This window comes from Pan troglodytes, chromosome 14 (genome assembly GCF_028858775.2).
Source record: "Pan troglodytes isolate AG18354 chromosome 14, NHGRI_mPanTro3-v2.0_pri, whole genome shotgun sequence".
Taxonomy (NCBI): Eukaryota; Metazoa; Chordata; class Mammalia; order Primates; family Hominidae; genus Pan; species Pan troglodytes.
In genome coordinates, this window is record NC_072412.2 from 119517211 (window position 1) to 119536375 (window position 19165).

The 19165-nt window shown below is 52.9% G+C and overlaps 1 long non-coding RNA gene across 1 annotated transcript in view; it reads left to right on the forward strand.

Moving 5' to 3' along the window:
* LOC738960 (uncharacterized) overlaps positions 1–17680 on the forward strand; it is a 48586-nt gene extending 30906 nt beyond the window's left edge. Inside the window, exons 6-10 of the long non-coding RNA XR_008538923.2 lie at positions 163–242; positions 2731–2950; positions 4073–4270; positions 4400–4529; positions 17424–17680. This is a non-coding gene — a long non-coding RNA (uncharacterized LOC738960). The remainder of the gene's footprint in view (positions 1–162; positions 243–2730; positions 2951–4072; positions 4271–4399; positions 4530–17423) is intronic.
* The last annotated feature ends 1485 nt before the right edge of the window (positions 17681–19165 follow it).

Sequence of the window (19165 nt, forward strand, 5' to 3'; positions counted from 1 at the left end):
ACAGTGGGGTGAGTTGCACCATGGGGTGAGTTACACAGTGGGGTGAGTTGCACAGTGGGGTGAGCTGCACAGTGGGGTGAGTTGCACAGTCAGGTGTTACACGGTGGGGTGAGTTGCACACTGGAGGCTTCAGGCTCGCTCCCCCTTGCTCTCCCCCAATAGATCCAGTGGTAGGAAGTCATTTCAAGCGGCTTGTGAACATTCACAGAAGCAGCTCAGGATCATCCTGCTGCTTCTGAGAGGTAAGCTGGACAGGTTACTGCCTCTGACATGGGGGAGGAGAGAAAACTCCTGAATTTTGGTGCCCCCAGATATATCGTGGATCAAGAGGTCAGTATTATTCCATGCTTCTTCCCACTGTGAAACAAAATGAGACGTCTAGCGGGAGCCTCGCGTTGCCAGTGAAGTCAACCCAGATGTGCAGGCATGAAAAAAAAATAGCCGGAAAATCTGCCCAGGAGACCAGGGACAGCCAGGAGACACAACGCCAGGGCCGGGGCACTCCCAGCAGGGCTGGCCTCACGTTGCCACCAGTGTGGAGGGTCCCCAGTGGGGCATGCGGGACACGCCCCGGAGGCCCGTCGGGAGGTCAGGCAGTCCCACAGGGGAAGCAGCTCAGCCCAGTGAAGTGGTCGTCCACACTCTCAGAGGAGCCTACCACGTAAGGCACTGGGAGTTGAGTGACCCTGAGGGCCACAAGGCTGGGAGAAGATTCAGAGCTTGCACTCTTTGTCCATAGCCATAGCTGGCTGTGTGGGATTCAAATGGAAAACAGGGTTCCAGAAACCATGGTGACCACAGACAGCCCTTGCCTCTGCAGGGTACATCAGGGCTCAGAATGTGCTGTCCCCCTTATCAATCATCACCGAGACCTCAGCAGAATGAGAGGGCCCCGCAGAGACAGCAGGCGGGGGCCAGGCCTTGGCAATGCTGCACACGGACCGGACCCCAGTCGTCCTGCCACGGCCATGCCCATCTCGGCTGAGGCCACCGAGGTCTGGAGAAGGTCCTCACTTGCTCAAGGACACACGGCGGGTAGACTGGCTAGATTCATGCTCAGAGTGTTTCCTGCCTCTCCCTGGGGCCCCTTGATGTCAGGTTTGGGTGACGCTTTCGCCAATGTCCTGGCCGAGCAGATGCCTCAGGGGCTATCATGTGGTTCCACCATGTCCCCATCCTCCAGCCCACAGAGCCTCCCATGAGAGGCATCCTTCAGCCTGGGTCCCAGAACTGAGAGGCCATGGAGCAGAGCCCCAGCCGACCATCACGTGCCTGTAGCGCGAGTGAGAAGCACACGCTGTCGCTGGAAGCCCAAGACACAGGAGGCCATTTGTTCCTGCAGTGCAGCCCGGCTCAAGCTGACTGATCCCAAGTGAGGCTCAAGCCTGCCTGCCCAGCCCCAGAGCCACCACTTCTGCCCCACAACCCTGCCTCTCGGGGTGACAGGAAAGACAGTTCTTACGCATCGTAGAGAGGAGGCGGGTGCAGTCGCTGCAGTAAACAGGAGCTGATAAGAGCCAGTGGGACTGAAGAGCTGCCTGCTGGGGAGCGGCTCTGTGGAATTCCACCCCAGGCACGGTGGGCACACGTGTCACTCTTGGCAGGTGTGGACACTAATGAGACTTCGGGTACAGCTACCTGCTGGGGCCTAGACATTCCGTGGGGCAGCGGGGGCACCCGGGGCAGTGCCTCACCCCGATTCCAGGTCAGCAGAGACTGGTGGACCCCTCTCTTCCCCAGAGTGGGCCCATCAGGATGCCCAAAGCTCCCAGCTGGTGGTCACTGATTTCGCACTTTGACCCGTCCTCAAAACATGAGGTCTCTGTGAAAGCACAGACACCTTGAGAGTCCCAGCCTATGGGTGTGTGGCTGATCTCCCTTCCCTCCTGGCAGGAAACCCAGAGCCCTGAGCAGCTGTCACCCAAGATGGTGGCCCCAGAGCCACCTGGCCAGGCTCCCCACTTTTTCCTGAGCTGGACTCTCATGGCTGGTAACAGCCCAGGGTACCCCTCCAACTCTGCCCTCCCAAATCTGGCTGCCCCCAGGTGTTGCCCATGTCCAGCCCTGTGATGGGGAGTGCAGAGCGAGGCTTGGAGGGTGGGCGGGGAGCAGGTTCTGATCTCAACTCTTCCGTGCTCTGGGTGAGCAAGGCGGCTGCCTAAGGTCCCAAGGACAAGGGCCCGCAGTGACGGTCAGGATCGTTGAGGAGAATGCCTGGAAAGTGCTTGTTGAGTTCTCTGTCCATAGTAGGTGCTCGGTAAATGTCAAAGATTTCCCAAATATTTGTATTGCTGCCAAGCTGAAGCATTTAGAAATGCATCAGTTTCATCTCCTCTTTGTGGTTGGACTTGGGCCCAGAAGCTGGTCCCCAAAGTGGCTTCACTTGTAGGACCAAGTATGAGCCCAGCCCAGCCCACAGCTGCCCCGCAGCCCTGCAACCCATTGGGTTATAAGGTGGAGGTCTCGGAGCTTCTGCTAGGAGCCCCCACCAGCCTCTGAGTCAACCAGAGGCCCCGGCGGCTGACCCCCTACAGCCCCCGGGGCCACAGCCCGAAGTGTGGGTTGAAGAGCCCTCGGCAGAAGCCTGGCCTGCAAGCACCGGCATCCAAGCTTCTACATCAAAGTGATCCCATGCCAGGAGCAGACGTGACTGCTTCCTCAAACCAGGAAAACCTGTTTAAAATTCCACATGTCACTGCGGGCCTTCCTTTTCCGCCCTCCATCGTCCAGCAGGTGTCGGGCCCCAGGCTGGAGGCCACGTGCCAGGCTGGCAGGATTTGTCCACTGTGAAGCTCGACACCCCCGCAGGCCCTGTGCTGCCCGCCCGGATCCCCCTGCCTCAGGATGCCCTCCACACCCTCCGAATTCCCAGCCGCTGCTCTGGGGCCTGCACAGAGGGCTTGGGCCCAGCACCTGGAAGCTCCAAAGAGGCAAACGGGTTCATGTCCAGGTAAACCTCAAGATGTGGCTCTGAGGAGTTTCCTTTTATGGGTTTTACTGCTTTTTAAAAACACTCCTTATTTTCGAAATAGAATGTGACGCCCCACCCTCACCCTGTCCAGGAGGCCCAGCCAGCGCCTCTTCTGTGCCCCTAGACACCTCTGAGAACTCCAGGCACCAGCATTAATATCCTGGAGCCCTGGAGCCCCGGAGCCCCTGAGCCCCTGAGTGTGCCAGATCCTGAGTGTGCCGGGCCTGAGTGTGTGCCAGGCCCCAAGTGTGCTGTGCCCTGTGTGTGCCAGGCCCCAAGTGTGCCATGCACTATGTGTGTTGTGCCCCCAGTGTGCCAGGCACTGAGTGTGCCAGACCCTGAGTGTGCTGTGCCCTGTGTGTGTCATGCCCTAAGTGTGCTGTGCCCTGTGTGCCAGACCCTGAGTGTGCTGGACCCTGTGTGTGCTGGACCCTGTGTGTGCCAGGCCCTGAGTGTGCCGGACCCTGAGTGTGCTGGGCCTGTGTGTGGCAGGCACCGTGTGTGCTGGACCCTGTGTGTGCCAGGCCCTGAGTGTGCCATGCCCTGAGTGTGCTGGGCCTGTGTGTGCCAGACCGTGTGTGTGCCAGGCCCTGAGTGTGCTGGGCCCCATGTGTGCTGGGCCTGTGTGTGCCAGACCGTGTGTGTGCCAGGCCCCATGTGTGCTGGGCCCTGAGTATGTCAGGCCCTACAGGCAGCGCCTGCAGATGGAGCTCACAGAGAGGCTAGAGGGGGAAATCTGCTTAAAGTCTTGTCTGCTCTCTTCATCCTTCAGTGGATGTGGAATTTAATCTGGCAGATACTTACGTGGCTGCTGTATGGTAGAACTGTACAAGGTCCACCCAAGTGAGGAGGGAGCTGTGAGGCGTGGTGGGAATGGAGGATGGGGGCTGTGGCCTACTGGGCTCTCTGTGTCCACCCCACATCCACCCAGTAACTCATAAGCCACAAATAGATGTGCCTTGATCTACTTAATGCCTCATTGCTAGATAGTTGGATTGTCTCCTGTTATGCATTTGCCACCCAGAGCCTCATCATTCCTCCTGTCATTACTTTCTAGTGGGAGAGTTGGTCAAAGGTGTGAACTCCTGTATTCACCCCTAGGTTTTGTCAGATCGCTTCCGAGGCTGCCCTCTTCGCCGTGGCTGCTGAGTGCAGAGCTGGGCATCTGAGTGGACAGAGTGGTGCTCCGCTTCCTTGCATCTCCTGGGCCATGCGTGGTGACCTGTGCCCACTGCATCGCTCCTGTGTGCCCTGTGCATGTGACCGTGTCTTTCCCGTGTATTCAATGCTGCTTCATGTGTGAGTTTCTCTGTGTTCCAAACCCCAACTACAGTGATTTTACAGATGAACCTTAATAGATGTGAAATCTATAAGTAGCTATTAATCTTTGTGTCATATTTACTGCAAATATTTCCCCCACTCCACTAGCTTCCAGTTCTGCTTTGTGGTTTGTGAGTGACCAGTGCATCCAGTTCCTGCTGCAGCAGCTGCAATGTGCACTGTCCTGCAGGAAGCCCTCGGGGTAGGGCCTGGGGGCTGTGGGAAGCTCAGCAACAAGGTAAGGGAATGGGCAGCTTTGTTTTATTTATTTATTTATTTTTACTATTTAATTATCTCACCTTATTACACTTTAATTAAAATATCAATCTTTACACAATACACTTGAACTGTGGAATAAAGCAGGACCAGATGTGGACCCTGGAGCTGACAGTTACTTGCCTCCCACCCAGCCACGTCCTAATTCTCTTTTTGCAAAAGCAACTACTTGTCCCTGTTAAAGCTGTTCCTTCTGGTCATGACTGTTTTATCACAAAATCATATGCCTCTGTTTTTGTTGCTTGACTTATCCATTTTAGACATTATCTGTTTATTTCCTGCTGGACAGGTATTTTAGCTCCATCTCCCCTACTTCCACATCCACACTATAATTATATCTCTATTTTTAGTTAAATCCATAGTTAGTATTTACATTTTCATGACTAAGTAAATATTGCTTATGACTGAGCCAAACAAAGCATGATGGTTATTTTTCATTCCATCAACAGCTTCCCCCTGCCCTTCGCCCACCCTGATAGTTTTGACTTTTTTTCTCACAACACATTCTCACGTGTGTTCATAGTCTCCCGACTATCTTCTATCTGCCTTCACCCCCAGTGCTCCATTATGCCAGGAGGTCTCCTCAGGATGAGCCCCATGTGCAGCCTACATTGTGCTACTCTCTCAGATCCAGTGTGCAGCTCTCCTCCTGGGACTTCCCTCCACAACTTTTCTCAGTTGAATCCACTATGTGTTGGATCCCAGGTCTTCCTCTTTATTTTCTCCTTCATTTTGCTGGAGCACATCCTCAAGTAACTTTCTAAAATAAGTTTAAACAGGTAAATGTTTTGGAAGGTTGAATGCCACAAAACATCTTTATTCTACCTTCATACTTGACTCATAATATTGCTGGAACCAATTTCTAAGTTCAAAATCATTTTTCAGGAGCTAGGAATTGAACTCAACCTATCTAATTCCAAAATTAGGGTTTTTTTATTTGACACGGTCTCTGGCTAGGAAGCAAGCACAACAGCTCCACTGTTATTGGCAAGTTACTGAAAGCAACCCTTTGACAGCAGCCGCAGATCCACAGCCATACAGAATTTTCCTTTTTAAACAAGTTGCTCACCATTAGGATGCTCTGATTTCTCCATTTGTAAAATGAAGATTCTCTGTCAACTTTTGGTTTTAGTTTTTGGTCTGGCATATTTGGTAAGCTACAAGTGATCTTTGGCTGAAAATCAGTCATGTGTGGCGGGTCGTTTCACCAGGTGCCCTGCACCCAGAGATCTAGGGCCCTCAATCGTCCTTCAGTTGCTGTCAGTGCAAGGGCAATCTCACCCAACCCTCCACAGGGAAAGGCAACTGCCACACGCCTCTGAGAGCAGGGATGCAGCAAGCGCTGACTCTGGGCTTACAGGGGTCCCGCCCATAACAGCGCACCACAGACCAGGGCTCACCCCACAAACATTTTTCTCGCTCAGTCCTGGAGGCAGAAAGGCCAACATCAGGGTGCCAGCATGGCTGGCGTCTGGTGAGGCTCTCTTCCTGGTTTGCAGACCGTTGCCATGGTATTGTGATAATAACAAAATATAGATTTGGTCTTCGTCCCAGATTCCCAACACCAGAGCTTCTAAGAGCCCTGGAACCTCTTGAGTGATGAGCGTGTCTTTTGTGTGCTGACGAGAGGACAGAGCTGGTGACCCTTGGGCAGCTTCAGGAAGGGACTGCTCCCCAGAAAGACCAAGGCAGGACTTATAGGTGAGGACTTTCAGATCCACCCCAACCTCCAGGAAGCGGGAGGGGAGAGAGGACAGGAGCTGAAGATGGAACTGATTACCGATGGCCAAGAATTTAATCCATTATTCTGTTAATGAAAAACCAAACTCTGTAAAATATTTTAAAGAGGTTTATTGGGACCCCTAATACGGTGACCACAGCTTAGAGAAAAAACAAACCCAAGAAGCCTAGAGTGAGTGTTCCTGAGGTGGCTGGATTACAGTCTGGCTTCATGCACTTTAGGGGACAGGCGTTACAGGTGGACGAGATATATATTGGCTCAGCTCGAACACACGGGATATCTGGAAGCAGGCCTTATCAGTTATAGGTGGATTCAGAGAGTCTTCAGTTTGCGGCTGGTTAAAGGAGCAAAGCTTTATCTAAAACCTAGAGTCAGCGATGAGGACGTCTGCACCCGAAACATGGGGCAGGGGTGACTAACAGGGTGCATGACTTGACTTAACCCTCGTCTGACATGGTCTTGGGTCCTGTTTGTAACTGGGGCTCTTATTGCCACGGTCAGTTCTGTCAGCCTTCTGATCTCTGTTTTGACATTAATGCCTAAATTCCAAAGGGAGTGGGAACAGCCAGGCGTCCAATCTCCCTTCCTGTTGCGGCCGGGAACTGTTTTCCAGGTTTCTCTGGGGTCCCCTTGGCCAAGAGGGGGTCCATGTAGTCACTGGGGGCCTTAGGACGTTATTTTTGGTGCCTATGTTGGGGCTTAGAAGATCATACTCCAAAATGAGGGCCCCAGCAGCAGCCTCTGAAGCAAGTTTCTGTCTGAGCTTCTCCCATCCTCTGTGTCTCAGTACCACTCTCACTCAAGGTGCCATAGAAATGGGAATCCTTCTTCCCCACAGTGGGTCCTAGAAACCAGAACCCCTTTCCCCAAAGCCAGCCATACAACCAAAAACTAGGGCTCTAATTTTCCCTGTGCCTCTGTGTGTACAAACTGGCCATAAAGAAATGGTCTGACCTACCTGGCTTGGCTGTAGCTCCTAAGACCCCCATTCCAGAGAGGGTCCCAGCCACACCCAGAAGGAGAGGGCGCTGCTCAGAGAGGCCAAGGAGAATCCAGACACACAGACCAGGCTGGCTTTCCCCACTCAGTCCATTAGCGTCAGATCCAGCTAAGCCTCCAATCCTATTTCTACATGGCTGCCCATACTTCATTGAACCTAAGCATAAAAATGAGCTGTTTTTCTGAAGGGTCCCTTGTATACACATTAATTTGTGTGCCTTTTCTCCAGTTAATCTGCTTTTTGTGAGTTGACTTTTCAGAGAACCCTTGTAAGGCTGAGGGAAAAGCTCTCCCTTGGCCCTACACCTACATAATGGAACCTCCATGATGTACACATAATTTAGGATGTCTATCCTAAATGATGGGGTTCCAAAAACTCCCAGGGTGGTGAATTCATCCAGATGCCGGGAGGGAGGACGGTGCACTGCAACCCAGGTTGTTAGTCTCAGAATTGAATGGAATTCCAGGACATCCAGTTGGCATCCAAGGAGTTGGAAAACTGGGTGGTGTGGGAAATAAAAACCTGATAGGTTTGGGATCATGAGAGAAAGAGATACCCTTTAGCCACCTTCTCTGTTTCCTCATGAGAAAAGAAAGTCATGTTTATCTGAGGACTGTGAGTCCTTTTAAATTATCAGGCCCAAGGTGTTAAGATGAGGCAGCCGTCATGTCCTATTCCCCCCTGCCTACTCAAGCTGTGTATTCATCTCTGGAAACTGCTTGCTGTTGCCACAAGAGGCTATAAATTAATCGAACAATGCTACACTGGACACCGTAACCACACCCTATAGCTTAACAATATATAGCCCATCAATAGCTTATTTTTTTTTGAGACGGAGTCTTGCTCTGTCACCCAGGCTGCAGTGCAGTGGTGTGGTCTCAGCTTACTGCAACCTCTGCCTCCTGGATTCAAGCGAGTCTCATGCCTCAGCCTCTCGAGTAGCTGGGATTACAGGCATGCGCCACCACACCCGGATAATTTTTTGTATTTTTAGTAGAGACGGGGTTTCACCGTGTTGGCCAGGCTGGTCTCAAACTCCTCACCTCAAATGATCCGCCTGCCTTGGCCTCCCAAAGTGCTGGGATTACAGGTGTGACAACGCTCAGCCTAGCTTATGTTATTTTAATGTAAATTCTTGGTAAACAACTTGGGACCTGCCTCTTCTCCCCAGAGTCCTGGATAACCCTCTCTGCCCTGTCTCCTTCCCACCTACCGCCCTGAAGGCTGCTTCCGCCTCTGCCCAGACTGCAGATGCTCCCAGGCTGTGTCCTCTGCCCACCTCTTCTCTCCAGCCCTCTCTCATGGCAGTCCCACCTGACAACTCCCGTGGCCTCCTGGGTGTCCTGCAAAGGCCTTGTCACTGGTGTCACTCCTCCAGGCCTCTGATAATTCCAGATACACAAGCGCTCTCCCAACAAGCCATATTCTCACCTCTGCAAAGCATTTCCAAGCATCTCCGTTTCCTCTGCATAAGCGACACGGCCCAGCCACCCGAGCCCTCGTTGCCATCCACCACTGGGCATCAGCTTCCACTCCCGTCTTTCTCGTGTCCTCTGGTCCAGCCCCTGGTGAGCTCCAGCCAAGCACCGCCTACTGGGCCTCTGGTCTTTACCTGTTCTGTTCCCTCTGCCTGGAGTTTTTTAAAGTAGAAAAACGCGAGAATCTGGAGTGGGAATGTAAAATGGTGTGGCTGCTGCAGAAAACACTTTGGTGGTTCCTGAAAAAGTTTAGGCATACACTTAGCATGGGACTCAGCATTTACCTCTTAAACACACGCCCCATGGAAACAAAACCTGTTCCCTCGGAAACGCGCACACAGACGCTCGTAGCTACGTCCTTCGTAACAGCTGGAAGGCGGATGTTGGGAACAGGCCCCCCAAAATCTGGCCATAAACTGGCCCCAAAACTGGCCATAAACAAAATCTGTGCAGCACTGTAACATGCTCATGATGGTCATGACGCCCACGCTGGAAGGTTGTGGGTTTACCGGAATGAGGGCAAGGAACGCCTGGCCCATCCAGGGCGGAAAACCGCTTAAAGACATTCTTAATCCACAAACAATAGCGTGAGCGATCTGTGCCTTAAGGGCATGCTCCTGCTGCAGGTAACCAGCCAAACCCATCCCTTTATTTCCAGCCCATCCCTTTATTTCCCATAAAGAATGCCTTTAAATCTATAATCTATAGAAACAATGCTTATCACTGGCTTGCTGTCAATAAATATGTGGGTAAATCTCTGTTCAGGGCTCTCAGCTCTGAAGGCTGTCAGCCCCGATTTCCCACTCCACACCTCTGTATTTCTGTGTGTGTGTGTGTCTTTAATTCCTCTAGCGCCGCTGGGTTAGTTAGGGTCTCCCTGACCGAGCTGGTCTCGGCAGGCGGAGACGACCGGGCGTCCACCACAGGTGAAGGGATTAACAAATGGTGCCCGGTCCCTGGGGTGGGATATTATGCATCTGTGAACAGAAGTGAGACACTGATACACTGAGGGGACTCAGGGGCCACCACTGGGATGAGGCTTGGAAATGTGGCTTCCACCGAAAGAAGTGAGACACAAACGTTCGCACACCGCGTGATTCCTTTTAATGAAATATCCAAAACGGACAAATCCATAGAGACAGAAAGCAGATCTGTGGTTTCCAGAGGATGGGGAAGGAATGTGGAGTGATTACTTAATGGGGATGAGCTGTTGTTCTGGAGGGATGAAATGTTCTGAAACTGGAGAAGCAGAGGTTGCACCACGTCGTGAATCCAGCAAATGCCGCCGAAGTATATGCTTCAAGATGGCTGTTAAGTGAATTTCACTCCATAAAAGGTGTGTTTTAGAGGGTTATGCCCATGAGCGAGCCTACCTATACATGTGCAGTGTCACATTACTGAGATGATTCTGTTTAGAGCAAAGCCACCTGCCTCCCACGTCCCTTTCCAGCCTGTCTTCTTAGCCACCTGCCTCCCACATCCTTCTCCAGCTTTGTCTCCTTGCATGCAGCCCTCTCAGGGCTTTTGAGGCCTAGAGGCCAAGGGTGCTGGGAGGTCCCACTTTGCACCCTCTCCCGAGAGCTTTGAGGGGCACCTGCCGCCTCTAGCTGTGCCTTCTCTGTGCCCTTCAACTCTGGAGTGAGGTCAGATCTTGGCTCTGGGGCCACCACCAGCTGTTTCAGGCTTGCAAAGTTCTGTCCGACAAAATACAGCTCCGCTTCCCTGTCGGGGGAAGCATTGGCCCCAACAGGCCTTCTTCACCAACGGGGACAGCAGTCCCTTGAGTGGAGCCCTGGACTCAGGGAGCTCTGGTCAGTGAAACTCTCAGCGAGGGGCTAAGGGTATGGGGACCTTCATATGTGGGACAGGCTCCTCACTGGGGATGCTGCCACCAGGCCTGTGAGGCAGCCAGCCAAGTTCCACTTGCTGCAGCTGGGGCTGCTCTGGACTGCCAATCCAGGCACCTCCCCACTCTCCACCCTCCTTTCCATCCTCAGGTTTGCATTTCTTGGGTCTGGCACTTCAACTGCAAAGTACAAGTCCTGGGCTATCTCCTCCTGCTCTGCTGAAGGCCACGTCGATGCTTGAAAGGTAGGGTCAGCCCAGTCCCTTGCTCCACACACCCAACTACACTGATGGAGCGACCGTCTACACAGGGATCCTATGGTGGGGAGTGAGCCTTGCCGGCCTGATGCATGGCAGTGGTTCCTGCTCCAATAAGACCAAGAATAATTAATAACTGTGACTAAGTTAGAAGCTTTGGCTGCATCTGAATTCACCAGCGTTTCCAGCTCCTGAGGCCATATGCGGTGTCACCTCACTCCTGGCAGACAGACTCCCACTCGGAGGACGATTTTTCATAGCCAGGGTCGCTCTGTGGACCTTGGATGGACCAACGTGCTTTGCATGTCCAACTTTGTCAAGATCCGGGGAAGATTTTCCAGCAAGTCTCTTGGAAACATGTGCATGTGGCCCCAGGCGACATGAGGGGTGCAGTCTGCCTGCGTTATGCAATGCTCAGGCCAGTTTTCCCTGAGAGAGGAATGCTGCCGATCCTCTGCGGTAACCCACAAAACTCCACGGAGATGCTTGGAAGGAAAAGCATCGCGTCCTCCAGATGTTTTGAAATGTTCAAGTATTTAAAAGGGAAATGGAATTTCTGTTTATCCTTTTAAGTGACAATTATTCATTGCGTCTTCCTGGCCACAGCTCATTCAGCACTACTGCAGATCCGGCCAGACCCCCAGGAGCCCCGGCCCCTGCACAGCCAAGGCCAAGAAGCTCCCATCGTGGAGGGGGGCGCATTCCGGACCTGTGAGGCCCAGGGTTCGTTTTTATGCCTCCTTAAAGGGATGAGCCAGAGAAGAAAGTCTTCGCAAAGCCTTTGCCCCAGGAGGGGCGGGGCTGCGCAGGGCGCCTGTGGAGGCCGTGGCCGGGCAGGTGGGGAGGCTCACACACAGGCCAGAGGCTTCCCTGGAAACTGACGCCCTAGGGCAGGTCCAGCTCCTGGATGGTCGCAGGTGAAGAAACGCCAGGCCCAAGGGTCCTGGGAGAGAGAGGGGAACAGCGCCCAGGAAGAGGTGCAGGTTCCCAGGGACTGCAAGGGCCACCGCCACCCTCCCACACGCCACGAGTGTGGGGATCTCGGGACTCGCTGCATCACCAGTCAGCCCAGGGCAGGCTGCTGACCCTCCCTTGGCCTCAGTTTCCTCATCTGTAAAATGGAAAAAGAAGCATGTCCACCTCACCAGTGGTCACAGTCACAGGTGCTGACGTGGAGAAGGATTGATGCGTCCTCCTGAGTGCTGCCTTGTCATGCTATAAACCAGGAGGCCTGGCTCTCTGCCTCCCGGGAAGGTCTGTTTCTAATCCTGTGCTGGGTCTGCGTGGCTCCATGGCCTCAGAGGCTGACACCGAGTGTGGTGTCCCTGGGTCACCGTGCTCCTTGGTTTGGTCCAGCAGGAGAAAGGGCAGCCTGCCAAGGAGAAGGCTGTGAGCTTGGCAGGGGAGAACTTAGGCGCTCTGCCTTTGGGAGGCTGGGATTTAGGTCACGGCTGGGAAGCTAAGTCCTGACTGCACTGGCCGGAACCAATGGGCTCCAGTAGCCGGATGCTCTGCCAAGTCAGGAGGTAATAACTGCCACGGCCTGGGAGAGAAGCTGGCACAGCCGTGGGCCCCTGCCCTGCGGTCTGGCCTCGCAGGTCCCCAGGCCGTGTACAGACACTGTGCAGCAGGGAAGCAGAGGCAGCCATGGGGAGCAACCCTGTTCCTCAGTGCTACATGCCTACTCTCCCTGAGCTGATGTCTGGAAGACAGTAAAGGAGACCTGAGGCAGTGCTGCCCCTCCTTCCGTCTGCCACCTCCTCAGGGCTGGCCCAGGCCCTGCAGAGCAGGTGGTGGTGGCTGCTGGTGGTAAAGCCCGTCCATCCAGAGCCTCGCTCTGCTCCCAAACCACCCACCTCCCGCTGCACATGTGGCAGCTTCAGGAGCCTGGCGGGGCTAAGAGGAGATGACAGACCCCAGCAAGGACAGGCTCAGCTTCTTGGGGACCGAGTCATTGCCTGTTGCTTCTCCTGGGGGCCTCGACTGTCCGAGTGTGTTCAGGCACACAGTGCCCTGTCCATTTCCCAGGCACTTGGGCCAAGGCTGGACAGGGAGGTGCCATGTGGGACGAAAGCCCAGGCTGTGCAGTGCTGGTCACCGGGAGTGACCATGGGTGAAGTCGCGCTGTGAGTGACTGCCTGTTATCACTGACCACGCAGGGCCATCCTGGGTGACCCGCTGTGCCACAAGCAACTGGTTCACATTGGAGCCCCCCTCTGGAGCCCCGGGCAACCCGCTGCCAGTGGGCCTTTCTCCTGAGGCCCCTGGAGTCCCGGAGCATCCCGTGAGTCCATCTGCCATACCTGTGATTGCCATGTGGGCCCAGCGCCCTCCAGTGGAAAAGCTGCATTCAGTTCTGCCCGAGGATCCCAGGCCTACGACACTGTCCTCAGGCTGCCAGGGAGCAGGGGGCTGTGGGGATCTGCGTTCTTGCCAGGCCTGGGAGCAGCAGCCAAAAAGTGGACTTACGTGGACAAAATGTTGGGCCAGGGAGGAGCCCTCAGCTCTGGACGGATGTCTCTGGTGCTTTTATGCCACGTGCATTTCTGCAGATTTGATGCCCGGCAGCCAGCACTGGGCTGTGGCCATGGTGGTGAGGCAGCCTTGGGTCTGCACGAGGCTCGGAGGCCTCCAGGAACCTCCCAGGAATGTGACTGTGCCTGGAGAGAAGCGCCATCTGCACGGCGCAGTCCAGATGCTTCTCTCCTACAAGCCCATCATCAAACACACAGCTGCCCAGACTTCAGCAGGATTTGTGCACAAGAAACGCAAAGGCACAGTCCATCGGGCGAGGCAGAGGTGGAAGGAGCACCGGGGTGGGAGTGGAGGAGCATGGGGCGGGGGCACAGGAGCACCGAGGTGGGGGCGCAGGAGCACCGAGGCGGGGGCGCAGGAGCACTGAGGCGGGGGCGCAGGAGCACTGAGGCTGAGCTGTCTCTAGTGATCTCTCAAGCCTCAGTGCAGTGGCCACAGGGCAAGGTGCCTCCTGGTGTGTCCTCGCCTCCAAACGAGGCTGCTCCACCTCCCAGGTCAGAGTCCTGGGGGGTTGTGTTGACCCTGAGCCCCCACGAGCATCCAATCCAGCAGAGCCGGAAGGACCCAAGAACCTGCATTCCTCATGGCTCCCATCATGCTTCCGGTCCAGGAGCCACCATCCAGACGACACTCCCATTCATCCCCTGGCCACGGAAGCTGAAGCCTTGGTTTCCCCACCTGTAAAGTGGGAGTATCAACATCACCCACATCAAAGGGCCTGGATTAGATGCAGTGATGCCCGTGGACTTTAGCAGCCCTGGCCCTCCAGGGGCCCTCCCAGGATGCTGAGGCCCAGGTGGTCCTGGGGGCCGCTCCTTCTCCAGGCCGAAGACAGGAAGGTCTCTTGGGCTGACCTCAGGCAAGAGGCGGGGTGGGTCACGGCCTCCAGGGCCAGGCTGGGGCCTCCACAGAAAGCCTGTGGGTGGTGAGAGGGAGCCGGCTGGGGTGACTGAGGGTCGCTGGGTGAAGCAGGGGTAGATGAGGGAGGGACACGGGGTTCTTGTGTTCACGTGTGTATTTGCCCCGTGTTTCTGCTGACATGCCACATGTGTGCAACCAACAGGCTTGGCGAGCCATCCCCACCACCCAGACCGAGACGCCAGACGTGACTGGCACCCCAGGGTTCCCTCCCGGCCCCCAGAGGTAACCCCAATGCTGGTTTACCACAGAGGACTCATTCTGCCTGTTTTAGGGTTTTGAGTAAATGAAACGCAACAGCGTGCAGTCTTTTTGCCTGGCTTCCCTTTAACCACGTCTGAGAGGCTCACTTTGCGGTTGCTTCTGTGGCTCCTGGACAGTTTCCCTTGTGTGGACACAACTCAGTGAGAGCACCCCTTCTTCCATTTGTAGACTTTCCAAATAGTCCAGGCGAGAGAAGCTCAGGTCTTGAGTTCAGGGAGGGGCAATGCACAAGCAGACGCCGAGTGGAAGGGAGTACACCCCTCCCTTGGCGGGGAGGCCCTCGGGCTGGTGGGGATGAGCGCCCCTCAGACGGCACCTGCGGGTGACGGTGTGACATTCTGCTGTTTCTCGGAAGTAACTCGCAAGCAGCATGAGGGTTCCTAGTGTGTTTCACAGACTCTCACCAAATGTTAGGGTTCACTCCTTGTCCTACAGCTTAAACACACCAAAAGTGAGAAAATTACGAGATAACATTTCCCTCAGAGACCCATATTCTGTGTTAAAGAATTCTTCCTTCTACCTAAATCCATCTCTTTACGGTCAGATGTCATTGGTTGTGGTATTTTGTCCATTTTCGGCTTTGTTTAGATTTTTTTGACATGCAATTAAATGCCCATATTTAAGACGTACGGTTTGATAAGTTTTGACATTCTGCTGCACCCACAGAGCCATGACCACAATCGAGACCATGGACATCCCCTCCCCCAGGCTGGCCCCTGTCCCGTCCCTCCACCCTCCTGCTCCTCTGACGACACTGACCTTTCTGTCACTGTAGATTAATTCATTTCTGTCCTGGGTAACACAGCGTGTATACTCTTATTGCCTGACATTGTCTCACAGTGTAATTATTTTGAGATTCATCCAACAATTCATCCTTTCAATGCTGGGGAGCACTAGTTGCATGGGTGTATCATAATTGGTTCATCCACTGACCCGTGGAGGACGTTCAGGTTGTTTTGGATTTTGGTGATTACAGGCAAGGTTGTTGTGAACGTTTACGACACAGTCTTTCTGTGGACGTTCCCAGAACAGACATGTCTGGGTCATATGGTGACTCTGTGTAGCTTTTTAAGAAATGGCCGAACCGTTCCCTGTGGTTCTTGTGTTATGATCCTGCCAACATGCTGCGCGCTCCAGTTGCCCCACATCCTCGCCAGCCCTTGGCAGGGCCACTTTTGAACATGTTAGCCATGCTGGTGGGTTTGTAGGCACCTCTCATACTGGTCTTCGTTTGCACTTCCCTAAGGACTAAATGGTTGTCAGCATCGTCTTGCGTGCTTCTGTCCGTTAATATAGCTTCTTTGGTGAAATATCCATTCAAATATTTTGCCTACTTTTTAATTGAATTGTTTTGTCTCATTATTGTGTTGAAAGGCTTCTTGACATGTTTTAGAAAGAAGTCCTTTTTGAACATGGTTTGCAAATAATTTCTCCAGCTTGGCAGCTTGCCTCTTTATAGTGTCTCTTAAAGGGCAGAAGTTTTAAATTAATAAAATTTAGCTTATTGGTTTTTTCATGTAGTTTGAATTTTTGTGTTCTATTTAAAAAACCTTTCCCAAACTAAAGGTCACCATGATTTTATCTTATCTTCTTCCTACAAGTTTTACTGTTTTAGTTCACACATTTAGATTTATGACCTATTACAATTTTTTTTTTTGAGATGGAGTCTCGCTCTGTCAGCCACACTGGAGTGCAGTGGCGTGGTCTTGGCTCTCTGTAACCTCCACTTCCCAGGTTCAATCAATTTTCATGCCTCAGTCTCCTGAGTAGCTGGGATTACAAGCACATGCCACCATGCCCAGAAAATTTTTGTATTTTTAGTAGAAACAGAGTTTCACCATGTTGCCCAGGCTGGTCTTGAACTCCTGACCTCAAATGATCCACCTGCCTCAGCTTCCCAAAGTGCTGGGATTACAGGTGTGAGCCACTGCATCCAGCCCAAAGTTAATTGTTGTATGTGGTGTGAGGTAAGGGTTTTGAGGATTTGTAATTGTTTTATTTTTTTGCTTATGGGTGTCCAAATGACCCAGCATTCCTTGTGGAAAAGGTTATTCTCTCCCTGTTGAATTGCCTCAGCACATTTATCAAAAGTCAATTGGCCATAAATGAGTAGTGGCCATAGATGAGTAGGCCTGGGTGTTGTTCTGTCTCATTGACCTATTTATCTATTATAATGATTATATTGACTGTCTTGATTAAAATCAAGTAATATAAATTCTTCAACTCTGTTCTTTTTTATGCTTGCTTTGGTTACTCCAAGTCCTGTGCATTTCTGTATAAACCTTAGAATTAGCTTACCAATTTCTACAAAAATCCTGCTGGGATTCTGATTGGGATTGTGTTGATTCTGGAGATCAATTTGGGGAGAGTTGGCATCTTCCATGAACATGCTATGGCTCCATTTATTTAGGCCTTTTTTCATTCCTCTCATTGATGTTTCTCAGTTCTCAGTATATAGGACTTGTAAATCTTTTGTCAAGTTTATTTCTAAGTCCTCAGTAATTTTAGCTTTGCATTTTGAGCTAATTATAGCTTCACAAAAAGTTGCAGAATAGTACAGAGAGGTCCCACATTCCATTCCTCAGCTTCCTACAATGCAGCGCTTTGCAGAGCTACAACAAATTCTTAAAACCAGGAAACTGATACGGGCACCACGCAAGTCACTGGACGATGGAGCTCATTTGGACATCCTAGGTTTCCGTGTGTTCGTTTTATTCTGGGTACGACTCTGTGTGGAGATTCTGCGATGTGTGGCCGCATATGTGGATTTCTGTAACCACAACCACATTCCAGATGCATGACCGTCCATCCCCACAGGTGTGAGGTGTGCCCCGCGGGGCCCTTCTCTAACCCACAGCACCTGCCGGCGTCACTCATCCTTTCAAGAGTGTTATGGGAACGGAGTGCGGAATGCGGCCTTTGAGATGGAGTTTTCTCCCAGAGTCTGTTTCTCTCCATTGCTGAGCACGTTGTGTGGTGTGGAGGCACCACGATGCATCGGACACGCACCTGTTGACAGATGCTGGGGCTGTTCCCAGGTTTTCGCTGTTCCAAATAAAGCTGCTATGATCGTTTGTGTGACTATACATTTTAATTTCTCTGCGATAAATGCCCAGGAGTACAATCGCTGGGTCATAATGGCAGGTATGTGTTTGACTTTTTATGAAACTACCAGACACACAGGATGGATGGAGATGAGTCGGATGCATGGGCAAGGGTGTGGGGCCAAAATTAGAAGAAGGGGTCTTGTAATTTTCCTTTTAAAAATCACTTTCAAATAAAGGAAATAGACCCACACATACATGGTAAATTACTTTTCAACCAAGGTGCCAAGACAACTCAATGGGAAAAGAAAGATTGTGTGTGCTGTGGGCTAATTGGCTACGGTGAATCGAACTGCCCTCCGAACAGTGGACTCTGGGCAAGTGCTCGAGGCCTGCCTTTCAGTGGTGATCCTCACCACGCCATCTGGGCCCCACTGCTGGGCTCCACGCATACACACTGGAAAACCAGACCTGAGCGTGTCGCTGCGGCGATGTGCTGTGAGCCACCCTGATGGGGTCACACGGGAACTCCGCCAGCACCTCTAACGGGCCCCACTTGGTAGGTGCCCCAGTTATGGTCTCCAGAATCCAGCCAGGAGGGAATGTAGTCTGAAGAGAAGCAAGTTCTAAACGGGCTCTGGGAAGGGGCTGTCCTTGCACCCGGAGTGAGGACAAGGTATTGGCCCCGTGGGGAGCTGACCGGCTACGGGGAAATATTTTTGAGGAAATCCTGGCCTTCTTCCCTTCCATTCCCGCTGGCTCAAAGGAGCCAAGGCATTCCTCCCTCTTCTGGGCAAGTTCTCCATTTTGCTTCCGACATTACAAGCCACTTCAGACCCTTCCTCCCAGCACAGCCCGAGGGGGGGAAATAGTTTCCTGGCCAGTGGCGAGAGGGCCTGGGCTGGCCGCCTTCCTGAGGCCTCAGCCTCGCTGGGATGGGGCTTGGTCCCTGCGGCTGCAGCAGTGACTCGGCCCCGGTGCCCTTCAGCTCCTCAGGGAGAGGTGGAAAACAGCTCTGGAAAGCCACTGGGAGGGGCGACTGCAGAGGTTAGGGGCCCCTGGCCCTGACCGCTGCTTCTCCAGCAAGCCTGGCCCCCTTGTGCTATTAACCAAGAAATGCTTGGCCTGTTTGCTTCCCGCTGTGAAGCGCTGGCCCTGGTGGAAGCCAGGACAAACAGAGCCCGGGGTAGCTGCTGTGGGGCTGAGCTGGGCTGAGCCAAGTCCTGATTCTACCAACCCTGGCTTTTGTGGGATTTCAAATTGTCCTCTTAAATATCTCCCAGAAAGCAAAAATTCTTCCTCTTTAATGAGGAAAGGGATTGGTAGAAGGGGTCTCCTGACATCTCCCTGAAAGGGCCAAACTGGCAGCCACTGGCAACACCACTCAGGTTACCCACGGCAACCATTGTTTTGGGGTAAACTGTATACGTGCCCTTAGGGTGGGAGTTTTCCTGCCGGGAATGCATTTTCATTTTTACACCGTACTTTTCTCTGCTCCCAGCCCACCAGCCACCG